The sequence below is a fragment of the Larimichthys crocea genome, chromosome XXIV (genome assembly GCF_000972845.2).
Source record: "Larimichthys crocea isolate SSNF chromosome XXIV, L_crocea_2.0, whole genome shotgun sequence".
Lineage (NCBI taxonomy): Eukaryota > Metazoa > Chordata > Actinopteri > Sciaenidae > Larimichthys > Larimichthys crocea.
This window is the reverse complement of record NC_040034.1, coordinates 8,551,976-8,568,349: the sequence shown is the minus strand read 5'-3', so window position 1 is coordinate 8,568,349 and position 16,374 is coordinate 8,551,976. Positions and strand designations below refer to the sequence as shown.

At 40.3% G+C, this 16,374-nt stretch overlaps 1 long non-coding RNA gene across 1 annotated transcript; it reads right to left on the bottom strand.

The window, feature by feature from the left end:
- Positions 1-4,881: 4,881 nt before the first annotated feature.
- LOC113744614 (uncharacterized) lies at positions 4,882-9,417 on the bottom strand. The gene is made up of 3 exons (XR_003461678.1): positions 9,388-9,417; positions 7,508-7,573; positions 4,882-5,374 (listed from the first exon to the last, which is right to left on the bottom strand). It is a non-coding gene; the product is annotated as an uncharacterized LOC113744614 (long non-coding RNA).
- Positions 9,418-16,374: the final 6,957 nt, after the last annotated feature.

The window sequence follows — 16,374 nt, the reverse complement described above, 5'->3', positions numbered from 1 at the left end:
TGGGCTGCTGCACAGAATGACAATAACAGCCCGGCGGTATGTACATTTCTTTGGTCTCCCTTTTGGCCTGTCAATCTTTCTTTATCTCTGTTTGTGCTACCCCTCACTGCATCCCTTTTCTATACATATACATTATTGTTTGTTTCTTTTAGCCTTTCCATCCTTGCTGCATTTTCTGGCATGCTTTACTGTTCTTGTGCAAATTTCCTCCTGCTCGCGCCTTGCTTTGCCTCTAGTGTTTCATCTCCATCTTTCGCTCCTGTTTGCTTTTCGCTCTTGCACGACACCCAACCCCCTGCCTCACTTTACTCATTTCCTTCTTTATCTTTTTGTCTAGATCTCTCTTTCTTGTGTTAATTACAGGCAACGCGGAGCAAAGTGGGACTTAAAAGGTTTCTTTAATGCTGGTTTTTGTTTTCCGTAGTGGCTGTATGTGCTAATAGCATATCTTTCTGTGCTCTAAACACCATTTGAATGTTGTCTATGTATACCTCTAAAGATCTCTTTCCCATACCAATATTCCCATACCAATATGTGCAGAACAATAGCAAAATACAAACTCTAGTTATGATTATATTCCATGTCAACCCTTCACTCTTACTGTCATCTCCTCTACCAACTATCATCTTTCAAAGTTTCCCTACCCAGAACTCCTCCCGTACAGATATATTCATACAGTATAATGTGAATCTTCTCTCATACTATCATTCTTGTATATCTGCCTCCTAAGTCTGTTATCATCACTGGGCTCACGCAACTATCTCTGCTAACACTGTCACACCTTTATCTCTCCTGCCGCATACTGTCACACTTGTGGTGTGTCTGTCTGTCTACCTCTGTTGTTGCTTGTAGTTTGTCTCCCAGCATTGCTGTTGTGCTAACAGTGTTTATTCTGCCAGTCAAAGACGAAGCAGAGACAGCATCACTCATCCTTGTGTTGTGGAGAGGGAGGCTGTGTGGAGAGGGAGGGAGAAAGAGAGAGAGAGAGAAAATGAGAGGCAGCAGTCACATTTCAGACCGAGTCCCAGGTGGTTTATGCATTTGTGTGTTTGAGATAAGCTGAGGTCTTGACTGCTGTTATGCAGAATTTTCCATACAGCTGGAATAATCATGCCGTAATGCAGGAACGAGTGGTTTCATGATAGGATAGGAAGAACGTATAAGGCTCACCTATACTGCAAGCTCTGCATCAATCCAGGTCACTCTGGCAACAATCGCTCCACTGGAATATTTAAAATGAACAATATCCTCTATCAAGGTAAATGTTATTTTATGTCTCAATATCAGTACATGTCATAATATAATACATTTTCTAGAAAACCAACTGTTTATCAATAAAATAACTAGAAAGCATTATCCAGATAATCCAGCAAATTAAATACCTGAGAAATCAGAGCCATCATATTGATCCAAAACTCATAAAAATCCAATATTGCCGTAAAGCAGCCCACAAGAGCCTCATACAATCAAAGATATACAGGGATACAGTAGCATCTACAGTATAACAAAATATCTTATAAATCTATCATTGCATGGCATATATCAATAAATACGGCTTAAATATGTGTAGAATTAGAATTTTTCAGATTGTGATGTTTCATCACAAAAGATATAGCAGTTGATTCAGGGTGAATCATGGTTTTGGAGTTTCCAAGCAAAGCACCAATTTCAAGCATTCAGTGGTGGTGAAGTTATTTATTGGCTGGACACGATGAACCTCTTAATAAGAAGGGAGCATACACATCAAAGTCAGGCATGTGTAAAGTAACAAAGCACACTTTACTTCAAAGGAGTGCAGGTAAATTCTATTAAACTGTGCAGCCTCCCAATTTTTTCCATTTGTTCCATTTCCAGTTTGGTCTCTAAACCTCGGTGTGCCACTGCTGGACTTCATAATTACAAATAACAAGCAGCCCTGATTGGTTCACACAACCTACTACACATTCAAAGTTGAGAACACACATCCACATGTATGCAGAGGTCGCATGGCCTGACAACACCACATTAACACAAGAGAATACCTGACTAAAAAGAGAATCAAATTTAAAAGTGAATTATGTAAAATTTTGAAAGCATTTTACTTAACGATTTAATAAATACATTTATTAATCACTTTTTATTGCCAATTTTTTTGGACTGATTTCGAGACCGACCGATGTTGGAAGGATGTGACATGTGCATGCTCACAGGAGCCTTCTCTCTCTCTTCTTGACAACCAACAGCGTGACACCAGTTAACTTCCAACACAAAGTCCAAAGTCAAACATAACATTACTGCAAATTGTGATATTGTGGTTTAGCTTCCTTGTCAAATGTCTATAATAACATTTTTGCTTACATTGCATCAAAGCAGCAGAGAGAAGCTTCACAAAGTCCTGCAGGAGTCACTTTTCTTGCAGGCTGGCGCGTTCGCAGACTCTGCTGTGAGCTGGCCGGAGCTCTTTCATGAGAGTGTTGATTTTCATAAAGCAAAAGGTGCTTAATGTGTTTCTATGAGCCAAGAGTGATGCCATGCAGGGGCTGCCAACTAGCTAACTGTAACTGAAGCTAAGCTGCAGCTGGCTGGCTATGGTGTGGCTGCACTGCATGGGTTGCTTTGTGGTGTTGGCTGATGGGGTGATCTGCAAATGGCATTAAATATACTAATGTTATTCTAAAAGCAATGTAGTATTTTCCAGGATTCAGTCGTGTGTTAGAATAATGCTTGCTTTGCTTGCGCCCACAGAGTGTGAGCACGAGTAGCAGGATGCTGACTGCAGTCCACATACTGCAACACTTTGTGTTTGCGTTGCAGTATGTTTCTGTGGTAAACAACTTTAACGTGTTAACAAATCAGTATGGTGCCGGAGGTTAATGAATTATTGTCATTATTGCATATTTCACAAATGTTCCCAAAATCTGCTGATATTTGCCTTCGTGGTCTGCAGGATGCTGTTTGCTCTGCTCGCACCTACATAGTGTAACCATGATGAGCAACAGGACGCTGACTGCAATTAACTCAAAGGTCAATATAATGACATCTTTGGCTTAGGTTTTCTGATTGGTCTCTCGGAAAAAAAACACCATTTGAGTGTCAGGATGACAGTAAATTGTGAAAAATTAGTCCAGTATTTACTTCAGAGACAATGGGGCAAAACAATCACTTCTCCCATTAGAGTGAATAGACTCTGACGCTGGTCTCCTAAAGTAGAGCATCATTGATTGAACCCATTTGACGCAGATGAAGGTCACTCTTAAGTGTGTTGCCTCTTTTCTGACACAACCCACGAAAGATCCAAGATGACACAAAATTTCTCCTTGCTGCTCTATTAAATTGCACTCAGCACTGCCATGAGCGTCAGGAAGCCAGACTCCAAACTCCAATTATCTTATATGAAGCGTATAGACTTAACTGTTACATCATTACTGAACTGGTTTCATTTAATTCATAGTTCATAATTTAGTTTAAAACACTTTAAATATGTAATTCAATGTACGGCGAAAGCTTTCACTTGAGCACACATTATTCTTTTCCTAAATTAATTAAGATGCATTAGTAAGATTATTAGCATCATTTCATTAGGGATGCACAGTTATTTTCTCTTCAGACTGGTGTGTTAAACTGCTGTTTATCCTGTTTGTAATCACTCGGATGAGCTATGTGAATATGATATTTAGAGATGTGCTGGTATTAGTTGGCTCATACACATGTGCAAACATTCAATCCTGTGTAAGTGAAAGTCTCTGGTAGTGGCGGTAAAACCAGTGTGTGGTATTGGTGTTTTAAATTATTTTCAAAGCTCAACCTTCAAAATGTGACGGCAGTCTCTGTCTTTATTCACCCACTGCCTCTTTGATCAATTCAAAGCTCACAAATTGCTTTTGTTATTAGCATATCAGGTCTGTTATGATTACGGTGCAATACCACCGAAAATTGAATCCTAAATATCCAAATTCTCTTTGCCACATGAAGAATAAGTAATTCCATGTGTCTTTACTCTTTATTGTTGCCACCTGACAGTTTAATAGTGTAATACAGTGGTTTGAGGAAATGTGGGTATAATATGAAAATAATTATAAAACAGCCTGAGGACATCTATAGTAGATGTTGCTGAAAATGTATCTCAGCTCGTTATATTGCGGAGATCGTTGAAATCACAGTCAAAGATGCAACAACAAATATAAAAATGTGTTAAATTGTAAATAATAAAAACTATTACGTGAGTCCCTTTGTCTTTTTCCACCATCTTTTACTGTGGTTTCACAGTGCAACCTTGCAGATAAATCTTAATATAGCATGGCTCTCTGCTATTAACAGTGTTTAAACTGGAAGGCCTGCACAAATAGCCTCTTTATTAATAATGCTTGACAGGGCTTCTGGTTGGAAGCTAAAGGCTCATTAGAACACACTAACTAGTCCCTGGTAGCAGAGACGCATGGCTGCTGCTGGTCTCTAATAAAGTACAGACTAATTGGCTAATTACATTCACAGACAAAGCTCATGAGTGCTTTGCTTATGGACCTCATTTCAAAAGGGACAGTATTTAAAATGCAGGGCGTGAAACTGGGGTCACTCTTAAGGAAGCTTGCTGTATAATGAACACCCGACCACACATTGGCAAATTCAGGTGCACTCATGCCATCACACTTTCACACACCAACGTGCGTGACTTCTTGGCTTAAGAAAGGGAGCAGTGACTTCACATCATGCAGCTCATTAAGAAAAGTGCCTTCATTAGCATGCTTTGTGTCTAAACTCTTCATAGAGTAAACTTGATTGAAAGAGAATTGCTTTTAATGAAACAGTGGCTCTGTGTGATGTGAGAGAGCATTTATGCATAATCAGTGTCTTTGTTTGAAGGTTCTTCAAAAGTTATCAGGTTGACAATTTATTTCTGGAAAATTTTACACTTTTCTTCAGCTTTTGAGATAGGTCCCACTAGTGAGCTAAATAAAGGTGAGATGAGAGAGCTGCAAGATGAAGATGAAGAGCTGGATAAAAAGGAAGGGGGGCGGGGAGGTAGAGTATAGCTGACCTGACAGGAAGTCTTTGACAGGGACCCACACGGCAGGTAGCAGAGGTGCAGGACTCTGACACTGAAACTAAGCGCACAGTCATCCATCACTGTGGCAACTCCGCCTGTCAGTACGGCAAGCCGAGGGACGCAAAGGCGGTGCAGGGGCAGATGGGAAGGGAGAATGTGGCCCGGAGTCCTCCACCAGAGGAACCATGGTCAGAGACAGAGACAGGACAGAAGCCAAGATGCGCACTGACACGCATACATGCAGCCTCATGCGCGCGCACACACACACACACACAAGTTAAAATAGGGGCTAAAGTGTGTGTTGACCGATGGCCTTCGTCGTCCCCTCTGTCCACACTGCAGACCGGCTGTCTGAAAGAAGTAGATACAAAACATCCATCATCACACACACTCCTGTCTCTGAGACCTCTACCCAGGCCACAGTAAAAGTGCAAGTGTGTGTGTTTAAGCAAGTTTGTGTGTGTATGCATTTGGCAGGGAGTATGCATGCATTTTCTTCCTTTGTCCTCTGAATGTTTTTCATGATAGCTGCAGCATAAAGAACCAATCGCATGCATTTGTTTGTGCTTATCTCTTTGTTGTCTTGCACGTGCTAACAAGTATTGGAGTATATGAGAACATTTATATAAGCCCTGTTTACCTCTCAAGTCCTCACAGGGAGGAGAATGATTAACATTTCATCTGACAACATTGTCTTTGGTGTGTGTATATTGTGTGTGGGTGTGTGTCACCGTGTTACAGAAATATCTCACAACACAATCACGCAATGCTTCAAGCCAATCAATAACAATCAGACTTATTCAGCTATGGCCTGAGCTGTGAGCTCTACTGAGCTTACTCTCGGCCTTAATTTCAAAATTACATCAAATTCACAATTAAGACTGATTACCATCATCACCGGCTTGTTGTCAGAGGATTAAGGGAACACAAACAAACCGTTAGCGGCCAGATTAACAAGTATGAGCAAACAACCAGCGTGCCATTATGGCATTATATTCAATTTAATAATTGCCTGTGATATCGTCTGTGATAAAAAGCCGCTGTGCTTGAGTTTAGTCAAAATCCCTCAGGAGCAGTTATGGTGGAATTGTGGGTAATTGTCAACCATGGTTTAAACGTTGTGCAACCAAACTGTTGTTGCCCTACAGGCTACAGCCAGCCGGATCTCACTGTGTTTGTACAGCACAGTGTCTGAATAATTACATTTCTTTTATACAGAGTGAACAACACAGTACACAGAGCACAACTTTAATTTCCCACAATTACTGCTCTGCTAGATCTGTTTCACTGTGTCAGTTTTGCAGGAGCAGACCACTTCATTTAATTTAGGTACTGTAAATCATAGTGCTTAGATTCGACGGAAGATTAAAACGTAACTCAGTTTAAAGTCTCTGAGGGAAAAGGCAATCATCAGAGTATCTTGTATCTAGTTAAATTCCAGGCGAGGCAGATGTAGTGCAAACTATGATATTGATATTGCTACGTATTAGACCAACAGTCACATAATCCTCTGTGATTACTCGAGATGCTACAGTCAAGGATCACTTCTGCGGCGAAGTCTCTAGAGGCCACAGATTGAGATTAAACTCCGACTTATAACTGTAGAGGCTTGACACGGAATGATGTCAGTGGATACGAGAACGTAAAAGAACATATGGCAGTGTCCAAGGAGTCAAAACAAAGAAAAAGGTTGCAGTGATTCTCTTTCCGACTTCTTTCTCACCTTCGACATTATAATTGGAAACGCCTCCCCCTCATATGTAATAATTCTGTTCATTATTGCATTGTCTTAACCACTGTCTGTGTCTGAATTGGGGGTGCTATTAATTAAAGGTCAGACCTGTAGGTTAAAGGACTATATATGTAGGAACTGATCACCTCGATAGCTGGTTAGCAGTTGATATTTCTGCAACAGAATACAAAGACATCGTTAAAGCAACTGTAACTTTTCTACCATAAAGCAATTTGAAATAATTCTGATGCTATTCTGACCACGCTGCTACTCTGTCCAATCACCCGCAAGTAGAATCCATCACATTATTGCACTAAGTCACACACCACCAACCAGCATTTCACTGATTTTGGTGAAATTGAATCACACATTTCACAGTGATATTCTCTGGCTGGAAGTTCTTACATACAGCTCTTTAAAAAGATAAAAACCTTTCTCAAACTTTACTCATAACTGCCTGATTAATAGGATCATGTGCAATTAACTGGCCTAAGAGAATTTATTTTGTTACACTAAGGTGAATGTGTGTCTACACGTATAAGTCAGTCTTTCCTATCTCTCATCAGATTAATCTAATGTGGGAATATTACTTGGCAACAATTGCATGTCCCAGGATACAATAGTCAATCAAACACTAAATAAATAAAATCTTGACAGTCAGAATTCTTTGCTCAAGAGACGGGATCTTTAACTTCAGCCATTTATTGCTTGTATCAGAATATTGGATGAGGGATAGATTATTCAAGACCTACCGTAACAGAAATGGGAGGGAGGTGCTCCTCTGATCGATCCACTTCATCAATATTGAATCTGCTACACTAGACCGCACAAGGCCGGGGCACAGAGGGGAATGGGGAAGTAAGACGGGAGCAAGACATGAGTTGAAAAAGACTAGACTTCCAGAAGCCAAATGTACTGAAGAAGTGGATTGTGAACTTAAAGGAGATACAAAAGAATCTGAGCTACTAATGCAGCCCTTGGGAGAGCTACACAGCATTATCTATAATAGAGATAGACTAAAGATAGACTAAATCACCTGCTGTGGCTGTTTCAGAACATTGCTTGTAAAAACACACTTAAACTGCCTTCAACTCCAGCAATAACGTGATTGTAGCCTTCAGACAACATAATAATGGTGCCTTTAAAACACCCTAAATGCAATGTTTGTGTGTATCTCAAGCTCAAATTAACACTTAAGACTAAGACTAGTCTGATAGCATTGTTAGCCTACAGAGACCACTGTGACCAAAGTAAGGACTAGATTACCGATACTGCCATTCACGAAGAATCAGCACCTTCATGCCCATAGCTAAAAATGAAACACCTCACATTTCTATAGGTTGCAACTCCAAAGATATTTACCTCACTTGCTCGTGTGCTTGTGCGTGTGTGTCATACAAAAGCACAAACACCCAGCCACTTGCCAGTACATTAAAGCTCTTAAAACATCAACTCAGCAGGCATCACTGTAGCTGGCTCCATTACGGGAGTATAAGGAGAGTACAGCTAGATCAGAGTAATCACCTCCTGTTGCTCTTCAGTGGTTTGAGTGATGTTCCCCTGAGGAGTGTGTGTGAGCATGCAAGTGTGTGCAGGTGCTTTTTGTCCTTTTTCCATCCATGCATGTCTGGAAATGGTAGCTTCAAAGAAAGCCCAGTTTAACAGGGGCACTTGAAGATGCTAAGCACCCTCAGACTAATACAGACACTTCCTCAGATGACTTTGCGAGAAAACTTTTCTGCTATACTACAGTGCTACTCGAATTATGCCTCATTACACTTACAGTGGGAGTTACACACTTTAGCAGTACATCTTGACAATGCCACACAAAGGTGTGCTGCATGTCCAGAATGAATACAAGACTTGTGTATATAGTTAGAAACAAAGTCATGGGCAGCGGAAAATGTCTCCAAAAGCCAACAACTAGTAGCTAACAGATGCTCCATTGTCTTCTGTAATGTTGATCATTTAGGTGACGGTAAAACTGTCAAATAAACTTCCCCAACACCTGAATCAAAATGTGTTTTAAGCCCCTTATGAAGCCAATTTAACATGTTGGTCCAGGTCATTTTATGTAGAAGTCATGACAGCAGTTTACTGGTTCAGAATATTCCTGTATCACTTTAAGCACTGCATTAGTATGAATTGAATCTTTTCGGATTATCATCTACGATTTAGCCTCTGGGGGATGACGGCCAATGTTTCGCAGCTTCTGGTGTAGCTAGCTGATATCCAGATAACAGATAATTGATATCCTGGCAAAGACTTCCTCTTCCGTGTGTCGGGCATCGTTTACAGTCCAATTAGTAACTTGAAACGCGAGAATGGAGCTGGAGATTGTTTCACAAGAAGCGAATAAAAAGCTAAACCGGTGTCAGATGATAGCCGATGAGTTCCGAGATTTCATTTCGGCCAATGTGTTTCACCTCTTTTGCTGTCCATGCAGTCTGTTTACCTGCATGTTACCGAAGCCAACTCAAACATGATTGGTCAAAACTACACAGACTACAAATAGAAAACTGGAATGCTGATGCCAAACTCTTGTCCTTTGCCTATAGATTCTACAGATATGTTTAGAGTTTAACATGTTTAACAGGCACAAAGAGAGACAGAAATGCATGTCTTGTATCACCTTCTAAGATCTGTGTCAGGCCCGGACTCAAAGGAGGACTCAGATGCAGAGATTTCACCAGCTGGGTGGAACTTTATTAAAAATACTCCAACAGTGAGAGACTCAAAGAAAAGACTATGAAAATTATCCTAGAGACAAAACAAAGATACCAACTAAAGAAGTAACTCTACAAAGCAAAACCACTCCAAAGAGGGGAAAAAAAAAACAAAAAGCAAAGAGGAAAAGGTAACAGAAAATCACTCCACAAGGGAGGACAAAAGCCAAATCCGCTATAAGGCTGAACAGAAAACAATAACCATAAACTATGAAATTTACAACAAAAAAAAAATCACTCACGTGGAGGCAAAAACAACAAACACACGTTACGCGGGGAAGCAAGGAAGATCGAGGACTGTGGGAACGACGAAAGGAACGAAACACTCTGGCACAAGACAAAGGGAGACGCAGACAATATATACACAGGGTAATGGGGAACAGGTGAAAACAATCAGGGTGGGGAAGACAATCAGACCCATGACACATGAGGAAGGGCAAGTGACCTGAAACGAGAGGAGAGTTATCTTTCAAAATAAAACAGGAAATGACAAGACAAGACAAAAACGCAGCTTGACCTCACCGCGTGACACTCTGTAAGAAATGTATTATCTTATTCATCATCTCTTATGCTCAAAATCAGTTTAATAAAATTGGAAACATTTTTCGATCTTCACCTATCAGTCTCTACAAACTCCCCCTCAAACCAGACATGGAACAAAGGAGGTTAAAAAAATGCTAGTCATCTATTTCCATTTTTCATTAATTCCAACTTCAGTGTAAATAAATTAATATCCAAAATTCTGCACATACATCATACATACCTTCAACGCTTGTGCATTGTCAGATATTGTAAAACCGTAAGTAGAATTCACTAAAAACAACAATAAACGATAAGTGAGAGAAAACACTAGCTCTTCTCTTTGCGTAAATGTACACATCTGAATGAAGCTGTAATGTAAAAGTCACTTATATGAATGACAAAATGTCCTCACTTTAACAGATAGATTAAGCCAGCAACGTTACATATTCCATGCTTAAACATTTCTCTAACAACCCAGTCTGCTTATTCAGCAGTAGTTGTAGTAAACAGTCCTTTAGTAGCTCTTGGATCAAAAGAAAGAGTAGAAACCAAGCTTTTTGTTCATGCTTGCCATAAATTTAGAAATCCAAATCTAATTTGTGCCTTGGTGGCTATTTTTTTATGGTGACTTCCACTGAAGCAACTTTAAGGTTTAAAATGGGACACACAATCTTTAGCCATTTGCATCTTTTTGTTATTAATATGATTTAAATTGTAAATTCGGTGTTGGGCAAGTTTAAAAATGTAATGCATTATTATTTGTCAAAGTTTACCTCAAGCAACTCCAGAGCCTCCAACATTCACATGGCATATCACATTTGTCATACATTTAACACAGGTAGACTTGGAAAACAACGAATCATGGTTTTACAAGAACCCAGCCTATTGACAGACTGTTTACTAACCATCAGCAACTGGTCGGCCATGGTGACTGTGCACAGCAGTCCCCTCCTCACTATGTAGCTGCAGGGTTCACATATGCTACAATTTTGGAACTCATCTGTAATTGTTGTGATAAAAATTTTGCCTCTGGGGACAACAGCCAATGTTTCAAGGCTTCCTGTGGAGGCAGTGGACATCCGTATACGGTAATGGATATCCAGGCCAAGATTTCCTCTGCAGTCCAATTAGAGACTTCATACATGAGAATGACAAGAAAGACACATTTTGGCTTATCTCTATGAACGGATATCTGATCTGATATTGCATTTCTGCCTATCAATTGCTCTCCACATGGATTGTTTACCTGCATGCACCCTAAGCGTGATTGGTCAATACTATTCAGAGAACAAGCAGAAACTAGAACGCTTCTAATGCCAAAATGCTGGTCCCCTGCCTACAGATTCTGCATTCAAATGCAAATATTTGTTCATAGACATTACATACACTCTGACTCTGAACAAAATTCAGCTGGAACTCACTGATGGCTAATGTTGGGAAGCCAGCTAAGATGACACAACATGCAATAACAGGTTAACAGATTTCACAACCAAACAAACATAAACCTCGTTATTCGTCACAAAGTTATCGCATTACCCCGTCCGAACAACATTCACTGTATCATTAATTAATAAATTCATATAAACAAAGCTCGCAAACAGCTTGTATGTATCAGTTTTCTGTATAGATGATTTTAGGGTTTGTGTGACAATGACTGTAAGTTCACTAGACAGGCGCTATGTGTGCATGTTTATGTGCATACGAGATTGATATATTGTTACAGCTCCACAGCCACAGTACCTGCTGTTCTCTTAAACAAGGAGCTGCACTCTGTCATTATTACTGTGCATAGAAAATTACAGCCATTCTCATGAAACAGTGTAGTCATCTCCCTGACTAATATTCTCATTTATATGTTCTATATGGAACGTAATAGGAAGCCATCTGTAAGCGAGCATTTTCATAGCTGTGCAATGACTTAAATAAACACTGACACTAAATGAGCATCACAGCAATAAATACTGTATGCCATGCAGGGACGGGAGACAGACTACTTGACAAAGAAGCTAATGGGATTGATTGATTGGATGCTCTTGTTCCTAATTGCCTTAATGAAGAATTAATATCATCACTGAATATTTGTGAGAGTGATTTAATTATGTTAACGTTTCATGATTGTACTATAGGAAACGTGAGTGGTAGGTGAGTCTGTTGTCAGCTACAGTACCTGCTGTAGACTGAAACGCTGCTAACAAAATATCCTCCATTAGTATGGAGGTCACACTTTTGGTGGTACACAGCTAATTAGCCTCGAGCTCAATGTGGGCACAGTTCCAATTATGAGTCGATGAGCCCTTTTCAGGGCACAACAGTCATTCTCCTGGCTGCTCTGTGAGTGTTGCTTTGTCTGAGTGGCAGTGACAGGCTGGCCAGTGGTGAACCATCAGCTGAGAGGTGATGGATGGTTCTCAAGTGCAGGGTGGAGCAGGAGCAGCTCAAACCTGTCTCTGGCTATGGCTCAGTTTAAAGACACAGAAGTCAACAACACACAGAGACACACAAATAGATACAGAAACACACATGCATCATACAAAGCAAATGAGATTCAGACGCTGTTGATGTAATTTATTTATATATATATTTGTTACCTTTTGCAGAGGGAAGCTTTGTGCATATGGAGAGCCAGTTTTTGTTAGTACACGGGCATTTTCTTCATTGAAATTGGAGTCAACATCAAACAAAGACAGACAAAATTTTCGCTTTCCTGAACTGGAACCACTTCAAGAACCACAACTGAGTTCTGTTGGAAAACGCGTACTCCTGATCTGCACTTCTCCTTCTAATATTTCCCATTTGGAGCCATGACTGCAGTGTGGTCATTTTTATTTCCGCTTCTTTTGGTTCTTCATACGTTTGTACTTTTACTTAAGTAAAGATCTGTGTATTTCTTCCACCATTGCAGAGGTTTGTTAATGCAAGTAAGTTTGGTATGCACGTCATTTTACACACACAAGCTCACATGGAAACATAAAAAGCAGCCCTAAGGATTGATAAACACACTGCACCCTCCCATCCTGTGACTAACATGACACAAACCTTTGAGCTTTGAAAGCCAAAGGTTTGTTTTTTCCTCCTTTCTCTTCTTTCTCTTTTCCTTCGTAGGTCAACTCATTCATCTTGAGGCCTGCTGAGACGTCAGAGCAGGGCATGGCTCAATCGATCAGGAAGTCCACCTGCCCTTTGTGTGTCTGTTTGTGTGTATGAGTGTGTATGTGTGTGTTTTCTCATCCATGTGTGCACATACAAGAGGTCTGACGAGCATTTTATCAGTGGCCACAGGGAACGGCAGCAGTGGCCTTTGCCTCTCATATTACTTTCTCACCTTCTCTTTCCGCCTACGTCTCTTAGTGCATACATTCTTCTCTCATCTTCTCGTTTTCACCCACATTTATCAAGCTTTCAATCCTCCTACCTCCTAATTCCTCTCAATCCCTTCATACATTCATCGTCCTTCCAACACTCTCCACTCTTTTACTGACCTCTACATACCTAATCTTCCTCATCTCCCTCTCTTCCAATCCTCCTCCTCTCTTTCCAAAAGTGAGAGTTGACAGCTTTATGGCTTTATCTACTGTCCGTTTACCTTTCATTTTCTGTGGTGACACCTAATTAGCCAGTTGTCATGAGAGGAGGCCGGTTTGTCGGCGGAGGCAGAGCATGGCGGGATCATTTTACAGATAACAGGCACCTGTTGTTGGAGACGCAATGAGAAGGCCATAAGCAGAGTGAGGGGATGGAGGATTGAAGCAGGAGAGAAGTGAAGTAAGAATGACAGAGGGATTAAGGTGAGGAAGGGGGGGTGGGAGGGGAGAGACGACGAAAGATGGATGAGAAGGAACAAAGAAGTTCAGGATCCACAATGTCACAGTTGAGTTCTCAGTTGAGATTCTCACTGATCCCTGAGCATTAGCTAAAAAAAATATGCCATCACCTCAGTCTCAGAGAGGCAGTGTTAAATAGATTCCTGCATATCACCCCCCCCACCACACACACACACACACATACAGAGACTTAATGCGCTACACTATGTTATCTAGGAGAAAGTGTTGGAATACCAAATAGAGATGTGTGTTATTGGCAGGAGATCACTTAAAAAAAAAAAAGGTAAAATATGCAAAAACTTTCCCCATTTCTCCATCATGTTTTTTTCAAACTGAGTGACATATTCTGTGTACTATGTTTATCAGCGTGTGCATGTGTGTGCATGTATATTTGCATGCATATGAGAACACAGCCACCCGGTAGCAGCTGCTTCCCACCACTTCTCATTGATAAAGGATGAATGACAGTAATTAGGCAAGCGGAGGTAGTTAATAGCTAGTGTGGGCAGAGAACATACTGTACATGAATTGGATTCTCTATCCGAAAGTGATTGAAGACATTCGACTTCAAGTGTCAGCTACATAAATACACTAATTAGATAGAGGCTGTGTAAGCTTCACTTTCTTCCTCACTTTGTGTAGACAGTGAAGCAAGACATGATGCATTTCTGGTCACTCAACATGAAGCACAGCTGTGCATGAGGAAATGCAAAAATATGAACTAATATCCACATAAGGGAATAATTAGGGCTGCAGCTTTTTTATTGTCTTTTTAATCTTCCAGTAGTTTTTTCAGTTAATCAATTTTTTACTAGTTAATTTAGTAATCACAGTTTTAGGTGACTCTCAGTCTTTCTCAATCCCCACAGGAGACCAAGGGCATGTCCTGACTGTATGTGTTGTATGTAATGGACCAAATAGGGAAATTTGACCCCCTTCAAAATTGCTAACACACCAAGCTCATATTTTTCTTTTTTGAATGGCACGCGGTTGGGTGGAGGCAGGCAGCATTCATTGTAGTGACTGTAGCCATCCACAAAAGAAACAAAAGAAGATACACGTGTGTGCGTGCATGTGTAAAAAATACAATGGAAACAAAGACGGAGGAGCATGAAGGCATTGTTTTACTACTACTAAGCAATAGTCGCATGACAATATTGTTTCCAGCATGGCATGTTTTTCTGAGTTTGTCGGGCAGAGAACAAAAAAGTTTGTAGAAGCCAAACTCCATATTGCTAGCTGTTATTCTGAGGTCTCGGTCTCTCTTTGGGTAATAGATTATTTCATCAAAATAAATTCTGTGGTATTTAAATTTCAACACCAAGCATTAAGACATGATTAAATGTCAAAATTTGGTATTCACTTGCTGATACATTTTCAATTATTATGCCAGTGATTTGCATTCATACACAACCGGATGCTTATCGTCACCACCAGCCTTCCACACACACGTAATACACTTAGGGAAGAGTTCGCTCAAAAGATATTCAATTTACAATGGCATACTAAAACTAAAAAAGAGCAAATCACATTTTAGAAACTGGAACTAAATGTTCGGGATTTTAAAAAAACGACAATAATTGAAGCAATTGATCATTATTCATCCAAAAGTCAGTATAAATACAGACTAATGTGTTTCCAAACCACTCTCCTGGACCAATCATATCTAGGCAAGGAAAGAAAACATTATTTTTCCTGAAGCAACATTTAATTTTATTTATTTTATTTTTTGCCAAGTTCTGTTAAAATGTGTTCACTAACCTCTGTCCCTTCACAGCATGAGTCTGTTTTCCTGCTGCCCAGGGCTGGAGAGAGGACATGTGGGCTCCTCGAGCTCAGTGAAGCTCCACAGAGTGTCAAGTGGATGATCAAACAGTCTGGTGTGCTTTAAAACCCTTAAGAAAGTCTACTGTAAAATGCTTTGAACATGAAAACACATTATACACACCATCAAGTGGTCCGCAGGGACGGCGTCTGTGTGAGTGTAAGTTTAAGCTCCCTTATGTGGTAATTGTCTGCTGTACAGCTATGAATCATATCATTTTCACAACTGTTTGAATCAATCATAAAAGAATCGTTAAACTCAGCGTAGAAAGACTAAAGCCATTAGCACATGTGATACTATTAGACCAATCAATGCCAAACCAACATGAAGCCTTTCTCCCTGTTTCCACTACAAAGATGAGGATCCCAAGAAACCAAGATGATTACAGACGGTCCCTTCCTGTAATCATAGCTCCTTTTGTAAAGGTGGAGGAAGGGTATTCTCAGAACATAAGATGTGTGATCGCATTGCAAGTGTCACTTAGTCGTGATGGAATGTTGGTTTCAAAACAGTCACCCAATTCAAACATGGGAAAGTTTTTGGGACCTGAGGCAACAGCACGGTGAAAAAAAAAACAGCCTGCTGATTCATTCAACAACAGACGGGGATCCGCTATGAAAAATAAGGATTTTCCAGCAGAAATGGTGAATCTAGCTGAACTTTTCCTACAATCCAATTCATCATCATCTGGCATAGTGCTGCGTTGGGCAGTCATGCAAGGCCAC